Source organism: Elephantulus edwardii, unplaced genomic scaffold, assembly GCF_000299155.1.
Source record: "Elephantulus edwardii isolate Elephantulus edwardi_28Jun2011 unplaced genomic scaffold, EleEdw1.0 scaffold00014, whole genome shotgun sequence".
NCBI classification, from domain to species: domain Eukaryota; kingdom Metazoa; phylum Chordata; class Mammalia; order Macroscelidea; family Macroscelididae; genus Elephantulus; species Elephantulus edwardii.
Window position 1 is genome coordinate 19227267 of NW_006399764.1, and position 16463 is coordinate 19243729.

The window sequence follows — 16463 nt, forward strand, 5'->3', positions numbered from 1 at the left end:
TATTTTTTTTTTCTTTTCTTTTCCTATTGGAAGATTTTTTGGAAAGTGTATTATAAGGGAGTACATCCTCCCACTTCTAAGATGCAGATTCATTATGGATATTTTTTCTGTGAAAGTCTCCCTGAGTCAGGGCCCCATCAGTAGCAGCTAGGAACACAGAATCCTTTTCTAAGATTACTATTAAATAACACATGTCTGGATCTCCATGTTTCCAAGATTTGTAAGGAAAACATATTTCATGCTCACCTGAATGTTATTTTCATTTCTGGCCTGTCCTAAAACATTTTACATCCCGCTGTAAATAAAGCAGAAGAGGAAGCGTCTAAAGAGCCGCCAGTCTACACTGGGTGCCCTGCCAGTCTACACTGGGTGCCCTGCCAGTCTACACTGGGTGCCCTGCAGGTTCTCTAGGCAGAAGCTTTAGTAACCACAGAGAAACATGGAAGGATCCAGGCTCTTGTAACACTGGTTTTAAAAACTGATGCAACACTAAAAATATGTTGGTGTGCTGTGCAATTGCTTTTCAATTAGTATTAATCTTAATGACAGGGGAGGGGGGAAGCAATGCGTTAGTAATTCTTTTGGTTGTCTGCCATTAGAAAATTGATAGAAAAATTAAGAGGATTAACATAGCTGCATTTTATTGCCTTATATTAACATCTTATAATACAATAGTTTAAGACGAAGAGAAACAGATGGAGCTGTTGATTGAGACAACTGGGAAGGAATTATCATGTGTTCTTTCCCATTTTAGAGCGTGAAACTCCTACATCAGAATATATAAAGTCACTTTAAATATTATCTATATTTGTAACAGAAGTAGTGTACAGATATTTTATTACAGCATTTTTGTGTAAATGCAGAACCGAAGGGAATAAATAAGAAGTTTCAGGATTGCACAAATAAAGAAGCAGGCATATCTTTTTGTGTGTGTGGTGGTTTGGGTTTTTTTTTGTTTGTTTGGTTTTTTATGGGAAAAAGCTGTATTGTATGTATTGTATTGTATTTTTTTTTTATTGTATCTAACTGAGCATATGGTCTGCACAGTTGTATTACAGGAACTTTGGACAACATTATGAAAACGTCAATGTTTTGTATGTCCAGATATTTTTCCCAACACTAACGATTTCTAGATCTTTTTCTGGAGCAGAGAAAAATAAACAACATTGTGGAAAGAGACGTGTCCTACCTGCTTGTGTTTTTTTCTAAGCTTCTAGTAATGCAGAAATAGTACATGTTGTTTTGAGGTTGTCAAGAGGTAAAGTATGCTCACATGACAAATGAAAGTTATGTATAGTAATAAGCATGAAAGTTTGATCTGAGCACTATGCAAAATAATTGAGGAATCAGTTTTCTATCTAGTTCTGTAATATAAGAATTCTATGGGTTTTAGTTATACAAAGTGAAGGATCCAACACTGCATCTTGCGAAAGTTCACAGAGATACTTTCCAGCTAGTCCTCCTAAAATTGGGTGCTTAATGGTAGATTCTGATTCGCTTCAATGTCCCAGTGACACATCAGTGACTTCACTGTCAGCTGCTGGCCATCTCCATTGCAAGTGAGGCTGCCAGGATCCTTTCACAAGTCGGCTGGAAGCTGAGCTGGCGTCTTTTTTAAGAGAGGAAATTTTTATAGCAATGCTATGAGGGCACTCTGGTGGCCGAGTGGTAAGGACCTGCTGTGCAATCACAAAGGTTCATGGTTCAGAATCCACCAGCTGCTCTGCAGGAGAAGGATGGACAGTCTCCTCCTGGGTGACTGACTGCTTCTGAAAACCTGCTGGAGGGTCACCTCTGAGTTGGTACCAACTTGACAGCATGACAACAATGGGAGCAAGTCAACTAACCAAATCTGTGCTTGAGTGAGGACGGGAGACTGCCCCAATGAGGCAGCACAGTAGATAGACTGAGTGTATGTCCCGAATTATTATCATACCAGGCTAGTTGGAGACACTATTGCAGTGTTTGTTGAACATGTTGTAGTTAGGTGCCATTCAATTGATAGGAATGACTGAATTAAAGGTTAGGGTTGATTTGAAGGCATTGCTTTAGTTTTGCTTTGTGCGAGTGTGTGTGTGTGTGTGTGTGTGTGTGTGTGTGTGTGTGTGTTTTAAGTGGGCTAGCTGCTACCTTCATACTAACTGCATACTAACATCATACTAACTACAAGGAAGAAACTGTGAACTTGCTACAAAGCAAAACAAAGTGGTAAGAAGTTGCACTGCAATCCAAAACACACACAGTTTGAATCCACCATCTGCTCCATGGGAAAAGGATGGGCAGTCTCCTCCCAGGCAATTACCAGCCTCTGAAAACCCGCTTGAGTGCCAGCTCTGGGTCGGTTCTGACTCAATGGTACAACAGCAACACATTCCTATTAGTGACAAAAGTACATGAAGAAACAGAAAGAGGAAGAAAAGAAAGTAACGTTTAAAAGAAGGGTATGAAGAATCACAGACATTGTAGGACAATGACAAAGGCATATGGCTGTAGATTGTGATGCAGGGAGAAAGTGCTTGAGCAAGGTTGAAATAAAGGCTTGGACATCACACTATTGGCGTTATGTCGAAGAAGTATAACCAGGGGACTCCTTCGAGGCCAGGATGGGGAAAACTTGGTCTCACAGATAGTGGCCATGTGGCTAGGAGGGACTAGTACTTGAAAACAATACAATATGCTGGGGAAAGGGGGAATTCAGAGGAAGGCCCTCAGCACTATGGATTGTCAGTTACTCCACCAGTGGACTTGGACTTGAGCATGAGAGATTGTGAAGATGCTGCAGGGTCGGTCAGGTTCAGACCCGTGCTCCGTAGGGTCACCATGAGGTGTCAACTCAACATCCACTAACAGCAATATGTCCAATTAGATTGCTTGGTTGGTTAAATCAAACTGCCGAATACCTTACGTTTCTGGTATTCTTCCACTCCTCAGAAAACTAACAATAATGTTAAAATGTTCAGCTCAGCAGAGATTAATGTGTTGCCACAAGAATAGCTGGGAGATGTTGAATCCGTAGATCAGAGCAGTGATGGAGTTAGAATAACAACAACAATTAGAGTTAATGAAAGATAAGGAAAAGAGGGAGAGGAATTTTACTTAAGAAGCTCAATAAAGCAGATTTTGATGGATGTGAAGTAAAAAAAGAGTACTTCCCTGCCCTGAGTTGTACCCTTACTGAACTGCCTTCGATCTGGTGAGCCAGCTTATTGTCTGAGAATGTCAGCAGTGGTAGAGTGGCCTCCTCAGATCTCAGGCAGAGGGCATGGAGGAGTTGAAAGGATGCCTGCAGGGAGACAAGAGTCAATACTTCCCTGTGTGTGTGTCTAGGTGTGGAATGCCAGAGCTGTCACCACCAGTGTTCAGCAGCCCTGGTGTGTTGTTTTATGTCAACGTCAGGTGTTCTGGAACGCATCTGATTTGTGCAAAGATGATCCTCAACTTTGTCTTTTGAGACTTTGTGTTTACCTTTGCCCGTCTCTTCAGGGAACCATGTGTAAGACAGGGTTGGCCTCTTAACCTCTGTAAGAGGGGGAAAAATACCGACATCAAGAGAATTTCTAAATGAAAGAGTGAAAACTAGTGAGAGCGTATGATACGTTCTAAAGTGATATTTCTGTGTTTCATTTGCAACATCTTCCTTCCACTTTAAAATGTAATATTCCATGTTGTCCCTTTTAACATAAATGACAGTAAAAGTGTATACTTTTATGGGTCTAAGAACTTTAATTCAGCTAATAAAGATTCTTAAGATGATGTTTCTCATATAAGGGTGTCTCTAAACTAGAATTGGGTCCTCGTGTTCAATGCTTTCATTTTGGCAATCTGAGTTTAAAGTAAAGCACAAGTGACATAAATTAATGGTGTAAAATGAATGTTGTGGTAATATTAAATAAAGCAAATGCCTCTTGCACCTGGAGGGCCCTGCAGATGGCAGGCAGACCTAATTACGCACCCTGCTGCCTTTAAGTGTACTGATAAGAATCTCAGCTGAGTACGAAATATGTTCCTTCACTGGGTCCAGAAAAGTTTGAGGAAGATCCACTCTATACACACATCAAAAAAACCATCTAATAGACCACCAACTCCGTAGAAGGAAAAGAGTAGAATGCAATTCTTTACATCAAATGAAATCATTAAGTATTTGTGCTTTTTAAGACAAATCATTATGACAGTCAGCTCAGTGTCCCCTAACAACAGCAACAGCAAAATTAGTCTTCTTATTTAGTAGTTTATACTTTTTCCAGAGTCTTTTCCTTTCACTCCTGATGCTCGTGGAGTAATCTATGCAACAATAGGCTCCCACTTCACCCTGCATTTAATAGAAATTGTAACTGATAAAGGTCCTGTGCTGAAGGAACTTCAGATGCCTCTTCAAATCTCAAGGGCTGGATTGATACCTGATTTGACAGCTTATCTCCCTAAACATCCACCTTCTTACCTGAAAATCACTTGGATCCACAATCAATACCTTTGGAAGCAGTGGTCATAAAAGCAAATGATGTATGTATTAGATGCAAAGGCATAAAACCAAAGTGCCCCTTTGAAGATTAAGGTGTGCTTGACCCCAAGCCATGGTCTTTCCCTATCACTTCATGTTTTTGTTATTAGCTGCTGTCAGGTGATCTATGACCCAAATCAACCCTTGCCCTATTCTACAATATCCCCGCTATCCCCAAGGTCAAGTTCATTGTTGCAGTCACTGGGTCACTTTATCTCAGTGAGGATATTTCTCTCTTACGCTACATCTTTACTCTTGAAAGAACCTCGTATGCATGTGACAGTCAGTCAATGAATAAAGAAAACTGGAGAATTGTTGCAAATACTAAAGATGCCATGTGTGGCCAGGAGAAAGCACACATTTGTCCCCAGACAATCAGAATATTCCTTAGAAGACAGGTTAGCAATACCATTTCACCCAAAACCTTGGACCTATTTTTAGACAGGACTGGTCTCTTCTCTGGAGAAGGACATCCCACTTGGTAAGTATAAGGTCACCATAAAAAGGAAGAGCTTCCTTGAGTTGAATTGACATACTGACTACAACAGTGGACTTGGATGTCCGAAGGACTCTGAGATAGCACAGGTCCCAGCAGTGTTTCATTCTGTCATCCTTTGAGTTTCTGAGGCCAAACTCACTCAGCACTGCCTAAAAGAACAATTCTATTCTCCTCAGAGTATTGTTAACAGGGGATGAAGTGTCTTCACATGGTGATGCTGGGTAAATGATAAAAACAGTGTCAGTATTGCAGAAGTCAATGTAACTTAAGGATTGTCCTGACACAAAGAAGACTTGCAGAGTTCATTGAAGAGAACATTATCACTGGTCTTAATTTATATCGCCATTTAAAAAAATAAGCTCGTGGGGTGGTTTCCTATGTCATCATTTTAGAAATTTGCTCTTTAATTCTATTCCAATGTGGTGCTTGTTGAGTACCATTTGTTGTTGCTATGGGCCGTCGAGTCGCCTGCAACTCATAGTGACCCTATGTACAACAGCCTTAAACTCTGCCCTATCCTGTGCCAATCTAACCATCTCCAACACACCTACCCCCGTTATCCCAGTCACTGAATCAGTCCATCTCATCAAGGGTCTAGGAGACTCCAATTCATGACAAACCTATGTACAATAAATTAAAATCTTGACTGATCCTGTTTGTTGTTGTTATGTGCCCTCAAGTCGCCTGTGACTCATAGTGACCTTACGTGCAACAGGTCTGAAGCCTGCCCTGTCCTGAGCCAGTCTCACAGACTGGCAATACACCCACCTCCACTGCCTCAGTCACTGTATCAATCAATCTGTCTCATCTGGGTCTCCCTCTCCTGCGCTGTCCCTCCACCCTTCTGAACATGATGGTCTTTAAAGACCAGTCGCTCCTGGCCATGTGCCCAAAGGATGTGAGATGGAACTTCAAAATCCTAGCCTCCAAGGAGAGACGTGGCTTCACCCTCTCCAATAGAGCACAGATCCTGTACCATCTTCAAAATAGACACGTAAGCCCATATCCACTTAAGCCCATTGCTTCAGTCACTATGTCCTTCCATCTTACTGAGGATTCTCTCCTTTCCTGACTCTCTACTTTTCTAAGCTTCTATCTTTTCCCAAGGATTGGCCCCTCTTGATAATGTAACCAAAGCATGTCACTGAAGCAGGAAAGTATTCAGTCGAACTAAGAACGGCAATGTCTCCTTAGTTAAAAAAATGGAGTGTTCTCCCTCTTTAGCATTTTACATAAGAAACATTTAGGTTGAGAGTTATTTAAGCTTAATGAGAGTTTTTATCACCTAAACCCCAGTACTTGCAATAAGAAGCCAAATGTCTCATGTTAAAATAGATGAGAAATTACATAATATCCATTACTACATAATCCCTCCTCCACAAATCATCAGAGTGAAATTGATTAGGATAAGGAAATTCCATCATCAACTCCCCTGTTAAGCAAAATTCCTCTTCAGAAGGGGGAAAAAAACTGAAAAAAATTAGCTTGGTAGACTAAACAGTCTTCTAAAAGGAAGTCAGGGAGATCAGACAGATGTTTCTTTTCCTCTATTTTAGATAATTTTTTTTTTACTAGGTACTGCCTAAATAGTTTGATAAAATGCAGGTGCAAATTCCATGTACCCCAGGAGTTACTTTTTCAAATTATTATTATTTATGGAGCAAAGGGAATTTGCTTTTCAAGATGATTTCTGCCAAGCCATGATCACATTGGGCCATAAAATAAGCTATAAAAGGTCCGTGAGCACCCAACTCTGCAAGTTCAACATTGTAAGGTTTATGTAATGGTTGGAGCAAGAAGCTTCTCTTTGGTACACTTGTCTTTGAACATAGTGCAAGTGCTATTCTTCTCTGAATTAACAACCCCACCAGTAAATGCACAGGCTTCATTGCCCGGTTTGCACATCGCACAGGGTAAATTTATAAACCACCTTCTCAATCGTCACTCACTAGAAAGGTTTCTGGGTCTTTAGAAAATGAATTTCATTTCCATTATTTAAATATTAGAACACAGAAAAGAATCACTTGAAAGCGTTAAAACATTGGAATCCTAGAGAATATATACAATTATAACCACTGTGAAGAAGTAATACTTTGCAAATAGATTTGCTTGAGTCAAAATTGTGAGAAGTCTGAAGGGTAAAAGTCTCTGTTCACTTTGCCTTGGTGAGCCATGGAGTGTCTTTCCCATGATACATTTACGATGATTTTGCTGCTTATATATTTTTCCAAGTTAAGAATGTAAAAAAAAATTATTATCAGAAACTTAGCTTTCCACATGGGGATTCTGCATAGCGGAGGGATTAGAAATGTAGTTGTTATTAGAGAATTTGGATAGGATTGTGGAAAAGGCTCCAAATTCGAAGAGAGAAAATAGGATTGGAGTCACATATCTGCCCCTTCCTATAGCCAAAAATTTTGTTTCTCTAAATCTGTTTCTTCATGGGGATAATATTTTTCTTCCTTTCAGGATTTTAAAGTCAAACTATATAATGGATGTGAAAGTCTTTAGCCTAGGCTATTTTATGAATTTAGCTACATACTTAGGCTGTTTTGATTACAATCTGCCAAATTCCAATTATACTACCCAAAGGAATTGAAAACCAGGTTTCTACAGATCCTTGGACATGAAGGTTTGTAGAAGTATTAGTCACACTAACTGAAAAGTGAAAATACACTAAGTGTCCATCAAAAGATATGTGGATAACAGGAGACTAGAGCGAGGGCTGCATGGTGGAGGGGACCTGGGGGAGGGTTTGTAAAACAATGAAAGAATCTTTTCTTTTACTTTTCCATAATTTTTGGACTCATGTACTTATAACTTGTTAGTCAAATTTGTGTCTTCTAGGTTGCAACACCCCCATGATACATCTTCAAGGATATGCACATGTACAGCCAAGCACAATCAATAAGAGTGCATCTGAATTCCAAAATCAATCTCCATAATAGTCTTTGTGTTTCCTACTGCCAAAGGGGCCCTTTAGAGTAGTGAGAGAAGATCTTCACCCTGAAACCCACAGCGTCCCTTTTCAGCAGGAAGTAGCTAAGAGAATACGCCATGCCCTTTTCCTTATGACTCAGGGTGAAGTCTCTCTCAGGGAGGAGTGATAGGGAATGGCAAAGGATACACTGACAAAGAAGATTGATCAGAACTGGCTTTGACAAGCACTGTGGCATTTGGACAAGAACAAACTGGGAGGAGGGTAGAGAGAATAGTGCAACAATGAATGAGTGGAAGCCCAAAATCTCTGTAAATGTTTATGAAAATTAATAAAATATAATTATAGAAAAAAAAATAAAGGATGATTCCGCAAGCCTAAAAAAAAAAAAAAAGATGTGGATAAATGTCACACACACACACACACACACACACAATGGCATATTATTCACCTACATAATGGAATATTATTCAGCCATAAAACATAGTTCTGGCATATGCTATAACATGAATAAACTTTGAAAATAATATGCTAAGCAAAATAAATCATTCATAAAAGAAGAAACATGTTTGTGATTCCATTTATACACGTCATCTAGAATACACAAATTTGTAGAGATGAAGCAAATTAGCAATGAGAAGAGACCGGGATATTGCATTACTGCTTAATGGATACCCAAATTCACAAACTCTGGGAATAGATAGTGGTAGTGGTTGTATAACATTGTGAATCTAAGTGATGCCAATAAAATGTGGTATACTAAAATGTGTACACTTAAAAGTAGTTCAAATGACACATTTGATATGTGTACATGACAATATTTTTAAATAATTAGGCAAAAGCACTCTAAACATAAAAGAATGTTATTAAATAGACCAAAACTGTCTACATACATAATCAATTGTTTTCCTCATATGTACTCCACAGCCACAGACTTGATTCTGCTCACAGTGTCCCTCCTTCAGGTTTCTAAGTCATCAGTCTTCTGGGCAGAAACCACCTCTGATTTTTCCTGCGGGGCGATGGGTGAATTAGAACTGCTGACCTAAAAAAAAAAAAGAAGTTATTATAATGTTAAGGAGAAAAGCAGATCTTGTAATAATAAAAATTAATCTTCTATAAAAAATGTTCCTAAGAAAAAGAACTATGATTGTTCTTGCATGATTACTTGTGATTTTTAAAGATATAAATAAACTTGCTGAAATCTCTAGAGCCAAGGATTGATCTGGCAGAGTGAGAGATCAGCCCTAAAAAAAAGAAAAAAAGAACTGCTGACCTTTCTTCTGGTGGTGCTATAAACTAACACATTCATATTCACTCACTTTTTTCAAGCAGAAACCAGCTCATAGAAATTTGGTTTCTGAGGCTGTGGAGGGAGAAGATGGTCCATCTTTCTCCTCCAGAAGTCCTAGTGGATCTGAACCACCAGAACATCCTTTGGGATTACGGTGCCCTACAACACCAAAACTCTGCACCACCATAAAACGTTCCTCTCTGCATAGCATGATAAAACAAGTCTCACCTTTTCTTAAAAGTATGAAGGGGTACATACTATTTGTTTTAAGATAGATAGATATAGATATAGATATATAAATAATTGTATTTATTTATTTATTTATTCTACTATTTTGTGTGTGTACCATCAAATCAGATCTGACTGGTACAGGAGGAGATTGTCCCTCCTTCCCCGACAGAGCAGCTGGTGGATTCAAACCGTGCGCCTCTGGGATTGTAGTTGCAGCTCCTTGCCACTAGGCCACCAGAGCTCCCCTAAGATATATATATATATTTTTAATGTTTACAATCGATACATCAAAGGCTCCCTTCCCCTTACTTGATCTTCCCGTCCCTTTTCACCATCATTGTGTCTTTGATATATCAGTTTAGTAAAATGTCATTTTATTACAGATGGTGGCACTGTGTTGCTTTATTTCACCTACTTTCTGAGGTCTAACTGTTCTGGAGCCAGGTCAGCTCTCACTGGGGATTTCTCATAAATGTAGACAAGAAGAAAATATCAACATAGTGAGTGAATGAGTTTAGATTAATGGGGAAATAACTAGCCTCATACCAATTAGGTCAAGCTTTCTGCCACTGAATAGTAAAGGAAAATACTAAATTCATTTCTTCAAATATTCAGAAAAGAAGCAAGGCAGGGCATGAATTTGATAAGTCTGGTTACTAGACATCTAGATGAAAGGCAGATTTTATAAAACCTCACCTATGGCATAAAATGGAACTGCTGCCCTCTGATTAGTTCTGACTCCACAACACCCCAGGACGTGCCCCTGTAAATCTATACTTTCTCCTGTAGAGTGGCTGGTGAATCTGAACTGTCAACCATTTGGTTAGCAGCCTGGCACCTTATGCCATTGGACTCCTTGGCTAAACAATGGCCTTGAGTTTTGGGGTGGGTTTTTTTTTAAACTATAAATAAATTAATAATAAAATAACTCTTTGGACAGATGAACATATCATTGAAAAAGAAACTAAGAAAAATGAACTCCCACCTGGCTAGGAGAACTTCAGGTGTGTCAAGGGGTGGGTGTGGAGGGCAATGCTGGTTTCTTATTTCTGAACTTTCTTATTTACTCCACTTTGGGAGAATTAGACTAGAGAACATTGTAAGTCATGACTTGCTGTTTGTTTCTGAAAAAAAAAAAAAGTAAAAACCACAAACGTTGAAGATCTCCAGAGCATGTCACTTAACTGCGTGGATACATCAGCACAACTGAAGTCTCGTGGATGGTTTCCATGGCAACACATGGTAGCTAGGTACATCTTGGCAATATATAGTTTTAACATTTCTGAAATGTGAATTCTTCTTAATCCACTGGATCTTCCTCCCAACGCAGCCTTCATAATGTAAACATAAGAGATCCATCTTCTTCAACCCACTTTCAAAAATATGTCAGACTGACTACGGCATCTTTGCCCAATTAGCCTTCATAAAAATTAGTGCTTAGTCCTTGTTGTCTTCATGACTTTGCCCTTAGATAATGTTCAAGATAATCAAACAGCCCATTTCATCATACCATCAGGCAAGGAATAGCATATTTGCTCTGTCCTTGAGTGACGAACTATGTGAAATCTCTGAGAAGCAGCCCGACAGATGGTGTGAGATGGAAAAGTGAGATATAGCCAAAATCTAGATATTTCAGATGAAATTAGTGTTCTGGATTAAATTATTAAGTCAATTGGCACAATCCCCCAGGTGTTTCTCTGATATAGATTTGGCTTGTGTTATAAAGTATAACCAGAAAAGCTCAGGGCTATGAATTTTGTTTCAGAGTTGATAACCACCGATCACGTGTGTGTGTGTGTGTGTGTGTGTGTGTGTGTGTGTGTATACACATTTTTTTACCTGAGTTTCTCATGAAGAACTTTTTAAGTCGTGAATTAATGTTTTCTAGAAGGTAATGATTGATTAGCAGTTCAGTGGATGCAAGGACACCTTCCCTAGTGGCCCTTCGCCTCCCACCCAGGTAGTGAAATGGATTAGGGAGAAAGGCCAAGCAATTTCCATCTGAAAACCAGCCAGTGGAAACCCTGCCTAGTGTGGACACTTTCCTCACATGAACTGCTGCCCCATCGTTAAGCTGAAACGGCCACTACTGCCTGTGAGCTCCAGTAGCTGGACTGCTGGGCAACTCCACACCCTCCTCCCCTGCTGGGGAGGAAATGTGAGCTCCTGTGGAATAGATTCTATCTCTGGAACTGTCCATTTTTCTCGGTATAATTATCCTATTTCCTGGGTGCACACAAAAAGAAATGATAGCAAGCAAATAAAATCTGTCTGCTTGGGGGAATGTGTGTGGAAGGTGGAGATGGGGACACATGAGGACGTATCCAGCAACGTTGTAGTGCAACATGCAAATGGAAGGAAATATCTGGAAACGTTCACTCACCCAGTCAGTCTGTCTGTCTCTCTGTCTCTCTCTCTCTCTGACAGTCACACCCTCCCACCCTCCCTCCTTCCTTCTTTACTTTCCTCTCTCTCACCCTTCCTCCCATTCAGGCTATTCTGACTGATAGCATCCTCCAGCAGGTGTCTGAGGCTATAAATGTTAACCAGAGGAAGTAGCGCATCTTTCTTCCACAGAGCCACTGAATTTGAATGGAGCCACTGGGCCTTCTGGTCAGCAGGGACACATGCTCTAAATGACATCATCTGAGGTCCTTTGGTGATGATAATCCTCTCATCATTGCTGTGTCCAAACTGGCCTGTGGCTGACCCTCCACTGGGCTCTTGAGTTTGTCAGTTCCCCAGAAGGATACTACTTTTTCTCTCGGAGCTGTGGGTAGCTTCAACCCTGCGGAGAGCCATGACTTCAGCAGCTCGACTCCTGTCAGCAAACCAACAGAGCTCTTGTTAGAAATACTTATAGCTGTTAGGGGCCATTGGGTCAACTATGACTCACTGGGATCCAATGAAAAACACATCAAAACTTTGATTCTATGTGGGTTTCCCTTCCCTCTCTCTTTCTCTCTGCCAAGGACCATTTTCCTCTCTCCAATTCCTGCTGAGGCTAAATCTCAAAGTAGTTGATAGAAATATTGTTAGAGGAAGACATTTGAGTGCCTGGTACAGAATGTTTTCCCTCCCAGTGATATCACAACGTGGCTGGTGAGGAGAAATGTTGCAGAAGGGGAAGAGAGAAGGGCCTCCAGTAGGAATGGGGTCCTTCCATTTAAGGACCAGGAAGCTGAAGAGGACAAGAGTCAAGGATTCCTTGATGGCCTTTCCTAGTTGCCACTCTGTGAGCAAATGACAGAAAGAGTACATCCCATCCCATCACCTAAGACCAACCCACTATCTAACAGACTGTTGCTTTTAGGTGCCATTGAGTCACCACAACTCACAGTGACCTTATGAACAGTGAAACCCTGTCCTTTCCTGTATCATCATGATGGGGAAGATGGAGGGTCAATGAAAGAGGGGAAGACTCTCAAAAAGATGGACTGACACAGTGACTGTAGCAATGGGCTCAAGTATCACAGAAATTATGCAGATGGTACAGGAGATGGTTTTTTGAAAGGGTCAATAAGACTGGCAAACTTAACAAAAGAGAAGAGAGAGAGAGAAGACTCAGATAACTTAAGAAATGATGAAGGTGGCATCACAACAGAATCAGAAGAAATTAAAGCAATAATATTGTAATACTAAGAAGGAGAATTGATGCCTTTGAGCTGTGGTGCTGGAGAAGGGTATTGAGAGTACAATGGACTGTTAGGAAAACAAACAGATTCATCCTGGAAAGGGTTAAACCAGGTGGTTCTTTGGAGGCAAGGATTCTGAGGCTCCGTCTAACATACTTTGGACATGTTGTAAGAAGAGACCAGTCCTTGGAGAAGGACATCATGCTTGGTAAGGTGGAGGGACAGCGCAGGAGAGGAAGACCCTCTATGAGGTGGATTGATTCAGTGACTGGGGTAATCAGGATGGGTGTGTCAGATGCCATGCAATTGGCACAGGATAGAGCAGGGTTTAGGGCTGTTGTACATAGGGTCGCTATGAGTTGCAAATGGCTCGACGGCACATAACAACAACAACAACAACAAAATGAAAAGTTATAGTCTGATAAATTTGAAAACCTAGAAGAAATGGGAAAATTCTTTGATACTCACCAGACAGATATGGAACAATTGAGCCTATCATTAAATAGTCCATTAAAAAGACTTCCTAATAAGAAAACTCCTGGACCAGACAGATTCACAGCTGAATTCTACCAAACATTCAGAGAAGATCTATCACCAATTCTATTTAAATTATTTAAAAAAAATAGAAAAAGAAAGAAGACTCCCAGAGTAATTTTATGAAGCAAGCATAACCCTAATACCAAAACCAGGCAAAGATATTACCAAGAAAGAAAACAATATCTCTCACAAATATAGATGCAAAAATCCTTAATAAAATCCTAGTCAATAAAATCCCAAAACACATAAAAAAATAATTCATCATGACCAAATGGGATTCATAACAGGTATGCAAGGATGGTTCAACATTTAGAAAAACAAGCAACACAATTCACCATATTAACAAAGCAAAATCATAACAATTGATGCAGAAAAGGCATTTGAGAAAATCTAACACCCCTTCCTGTTTAAGTTTCATCTTTGACAACATTTCTCAGTGCTATATCTGGGCTCAAACAAAGCCACAATTATCAAGATGATGTAAGAACAGTAAGGGAATTTTGTTGGCCAAGAGTGTCTGGGGACTTAGTGGTAAGGAGTTGAGCTTTCAACCCAAAGGTATGTGGTTCGAATACACCAGCTGTTCCACAGGAAAAAGACTGACTATCTCCTCTCATGTGACTTACTACTTCTGAAAACCTGCTGAAGGGTCAGTTACAAATTGATTCTGCCTTGATAGTATATAACAACAATGAGGGAGTTGAGTTGCCAACCCAAAGGCAAGTAGTTCAAATCTACCAGCTGGTTCATAGGAGAAAGAAAAGCAACCACCTACAACGTGATCGACAATCTTTGAAAACATGCTGGAGGGTCAGCTTTGAGTCAGTTGTGACTCGCTGGCAATGAGTGTGTGTGTGGGATGAGGCAGAGTTTTATTGTATTACACAAAAACTTGCTATGAATGGAATTGATCCAATGGCATCTAACAACTAAGAACATAATTTACTAAAAATCAAAATTATGATTTGGGATATAAAAATCAGTGTTAGAATATTGTATAAACAAAGTTAGAAAACTTAGATTTATGAGAACTTCGAGTTTCAAGGAATAACTTTGGGGAAAACTGTTCTACCACATTAGACTTTATTCTGATAAAATAGATTAGATACATATTCTTGTCCCCAACAGATTTTGACCTTCCAGTGAGGAGGACGGGGCTTCATTCACTTTTCTTTAGCTCAATATAAATTAGCATATTATCTGTATCTTATGGCAGGCCATATTTTTTTTATCCTTTTCCTTCAGAGAGAGTAAGATATTTTCTTTTCCTTAAAGAAACTGGACAGGAGTTGAAAACAAGGAAGGTAAAGAGGATGTGTATATTATTTTTGCACAAGAAAGAATTAACTGACTTGTGAGTGGTGAAAGGCTCAGGGGAAAGTAAAACCTCTGCTTATCGTCCAGCCTGCAGGAAGCATGGAGCCGAAGGGGAAACGACAAGGTCAGCTTTTGGCACCCGCCAAATTACAACAAAATCAGTGAGTTGATATTGGAAGGGTAAGCTGCCGGGTAGAAAGAGAGCGCTGGAGAGTTAGTCCTTTCATGGTAAAAAAATGTCTGCTTTACCTACCCTTGCCGAGCAAGTTCTTAAACACTTACCAACTTAAGTTATCTGGCAACTATCTCATTAAGTTGGAACAAACCCTGAATGACATACTCTGGACCAGATGCAGTGTATCACTGTAAAAGGAGTACGAAATAGCATACCTTAGTGTATTAAAAGTTGTTAAGAACTTAAGGGAATTTGCATAACTTTACCCTCTATTGTACAGGCTTTGAAATTCTTGATGTAAATCTTTGGAAAAAATACATTTTAAATCTAACCCAGTTGGTACTGAATGTTGTTATTGTTGTTAAGTGCCATTGAGTCATAGACAACTCGTAGTGACCCTATGAACGAAAGACCTGGACGCTTGTATAACTTTCATTGTTTCTCCAAGTTCATAGAGTTTCTGGAGGCAAGCTATTTTGGAAGTGGATGCCACTCCTGCTTCCAAGCTTGTTTTAATCGGGGAGCTTCACCAAACACTGTCCACCGTGAGTAACCATTATCACATTTGACACATCAGTGTCACAGTGTCTAGCATCACAGCAACCACGAGTTACCTCTGTACAGCAAATGGACAGACCAAGGTTCTACCACTTAGGAGAATGTTTGACCAAAAAACAATTAAAACCAGACCTTAGATTAAACAGGAGGCTGAATACAATCAACTCACAGACAACAGCCAGTAAACATTGTACCCAAATTTTCCACCAGCACTGGAAATCAAACCTCTGTAGAATCAGGTTGCTTCAGAATATTTTCCACCTGGATTCCAACCCCACACTGGAGACTAAATGCCTGGCCTTCAAAGTGCCAATAAAATGTGGTAAAACCTCCACTAATATTTATGTTTTATGAAAAAGAATTATTGTTTTCCTTTTGTTCTAAAAAATTTTAAAATTCTTTTTAGGAAATGCCAAAACACATTATTTATAATAATATCTTTTTCTGGTAGCCTAGTGGCAAGAAGCTGCTCTGCAATTCTGAAGGCACTGGGTTTGAGGCTACCAGATGCTCCACAGGAGATGGATGTGCAATCTTCTCCCATGCGATTAACTGACTCTGAAAACCCACTGGAGGGTCAGCTATGGGTCAGCTTTAGCTGAACAGCACACAACAACAATAACAACATACCTGCCTAAGTGAAAAAAATTCTCCAAGCATTCATCTTAGAAATTTTACTAAGGAGGACCTGAAGAGCTACTTGAAAAAGGTCAAGTACTGCAGCCTTAAATACAGATTGAAGCTCAAGATCCAGAAAACAAAGGTTCTCATGTCTGGGCCA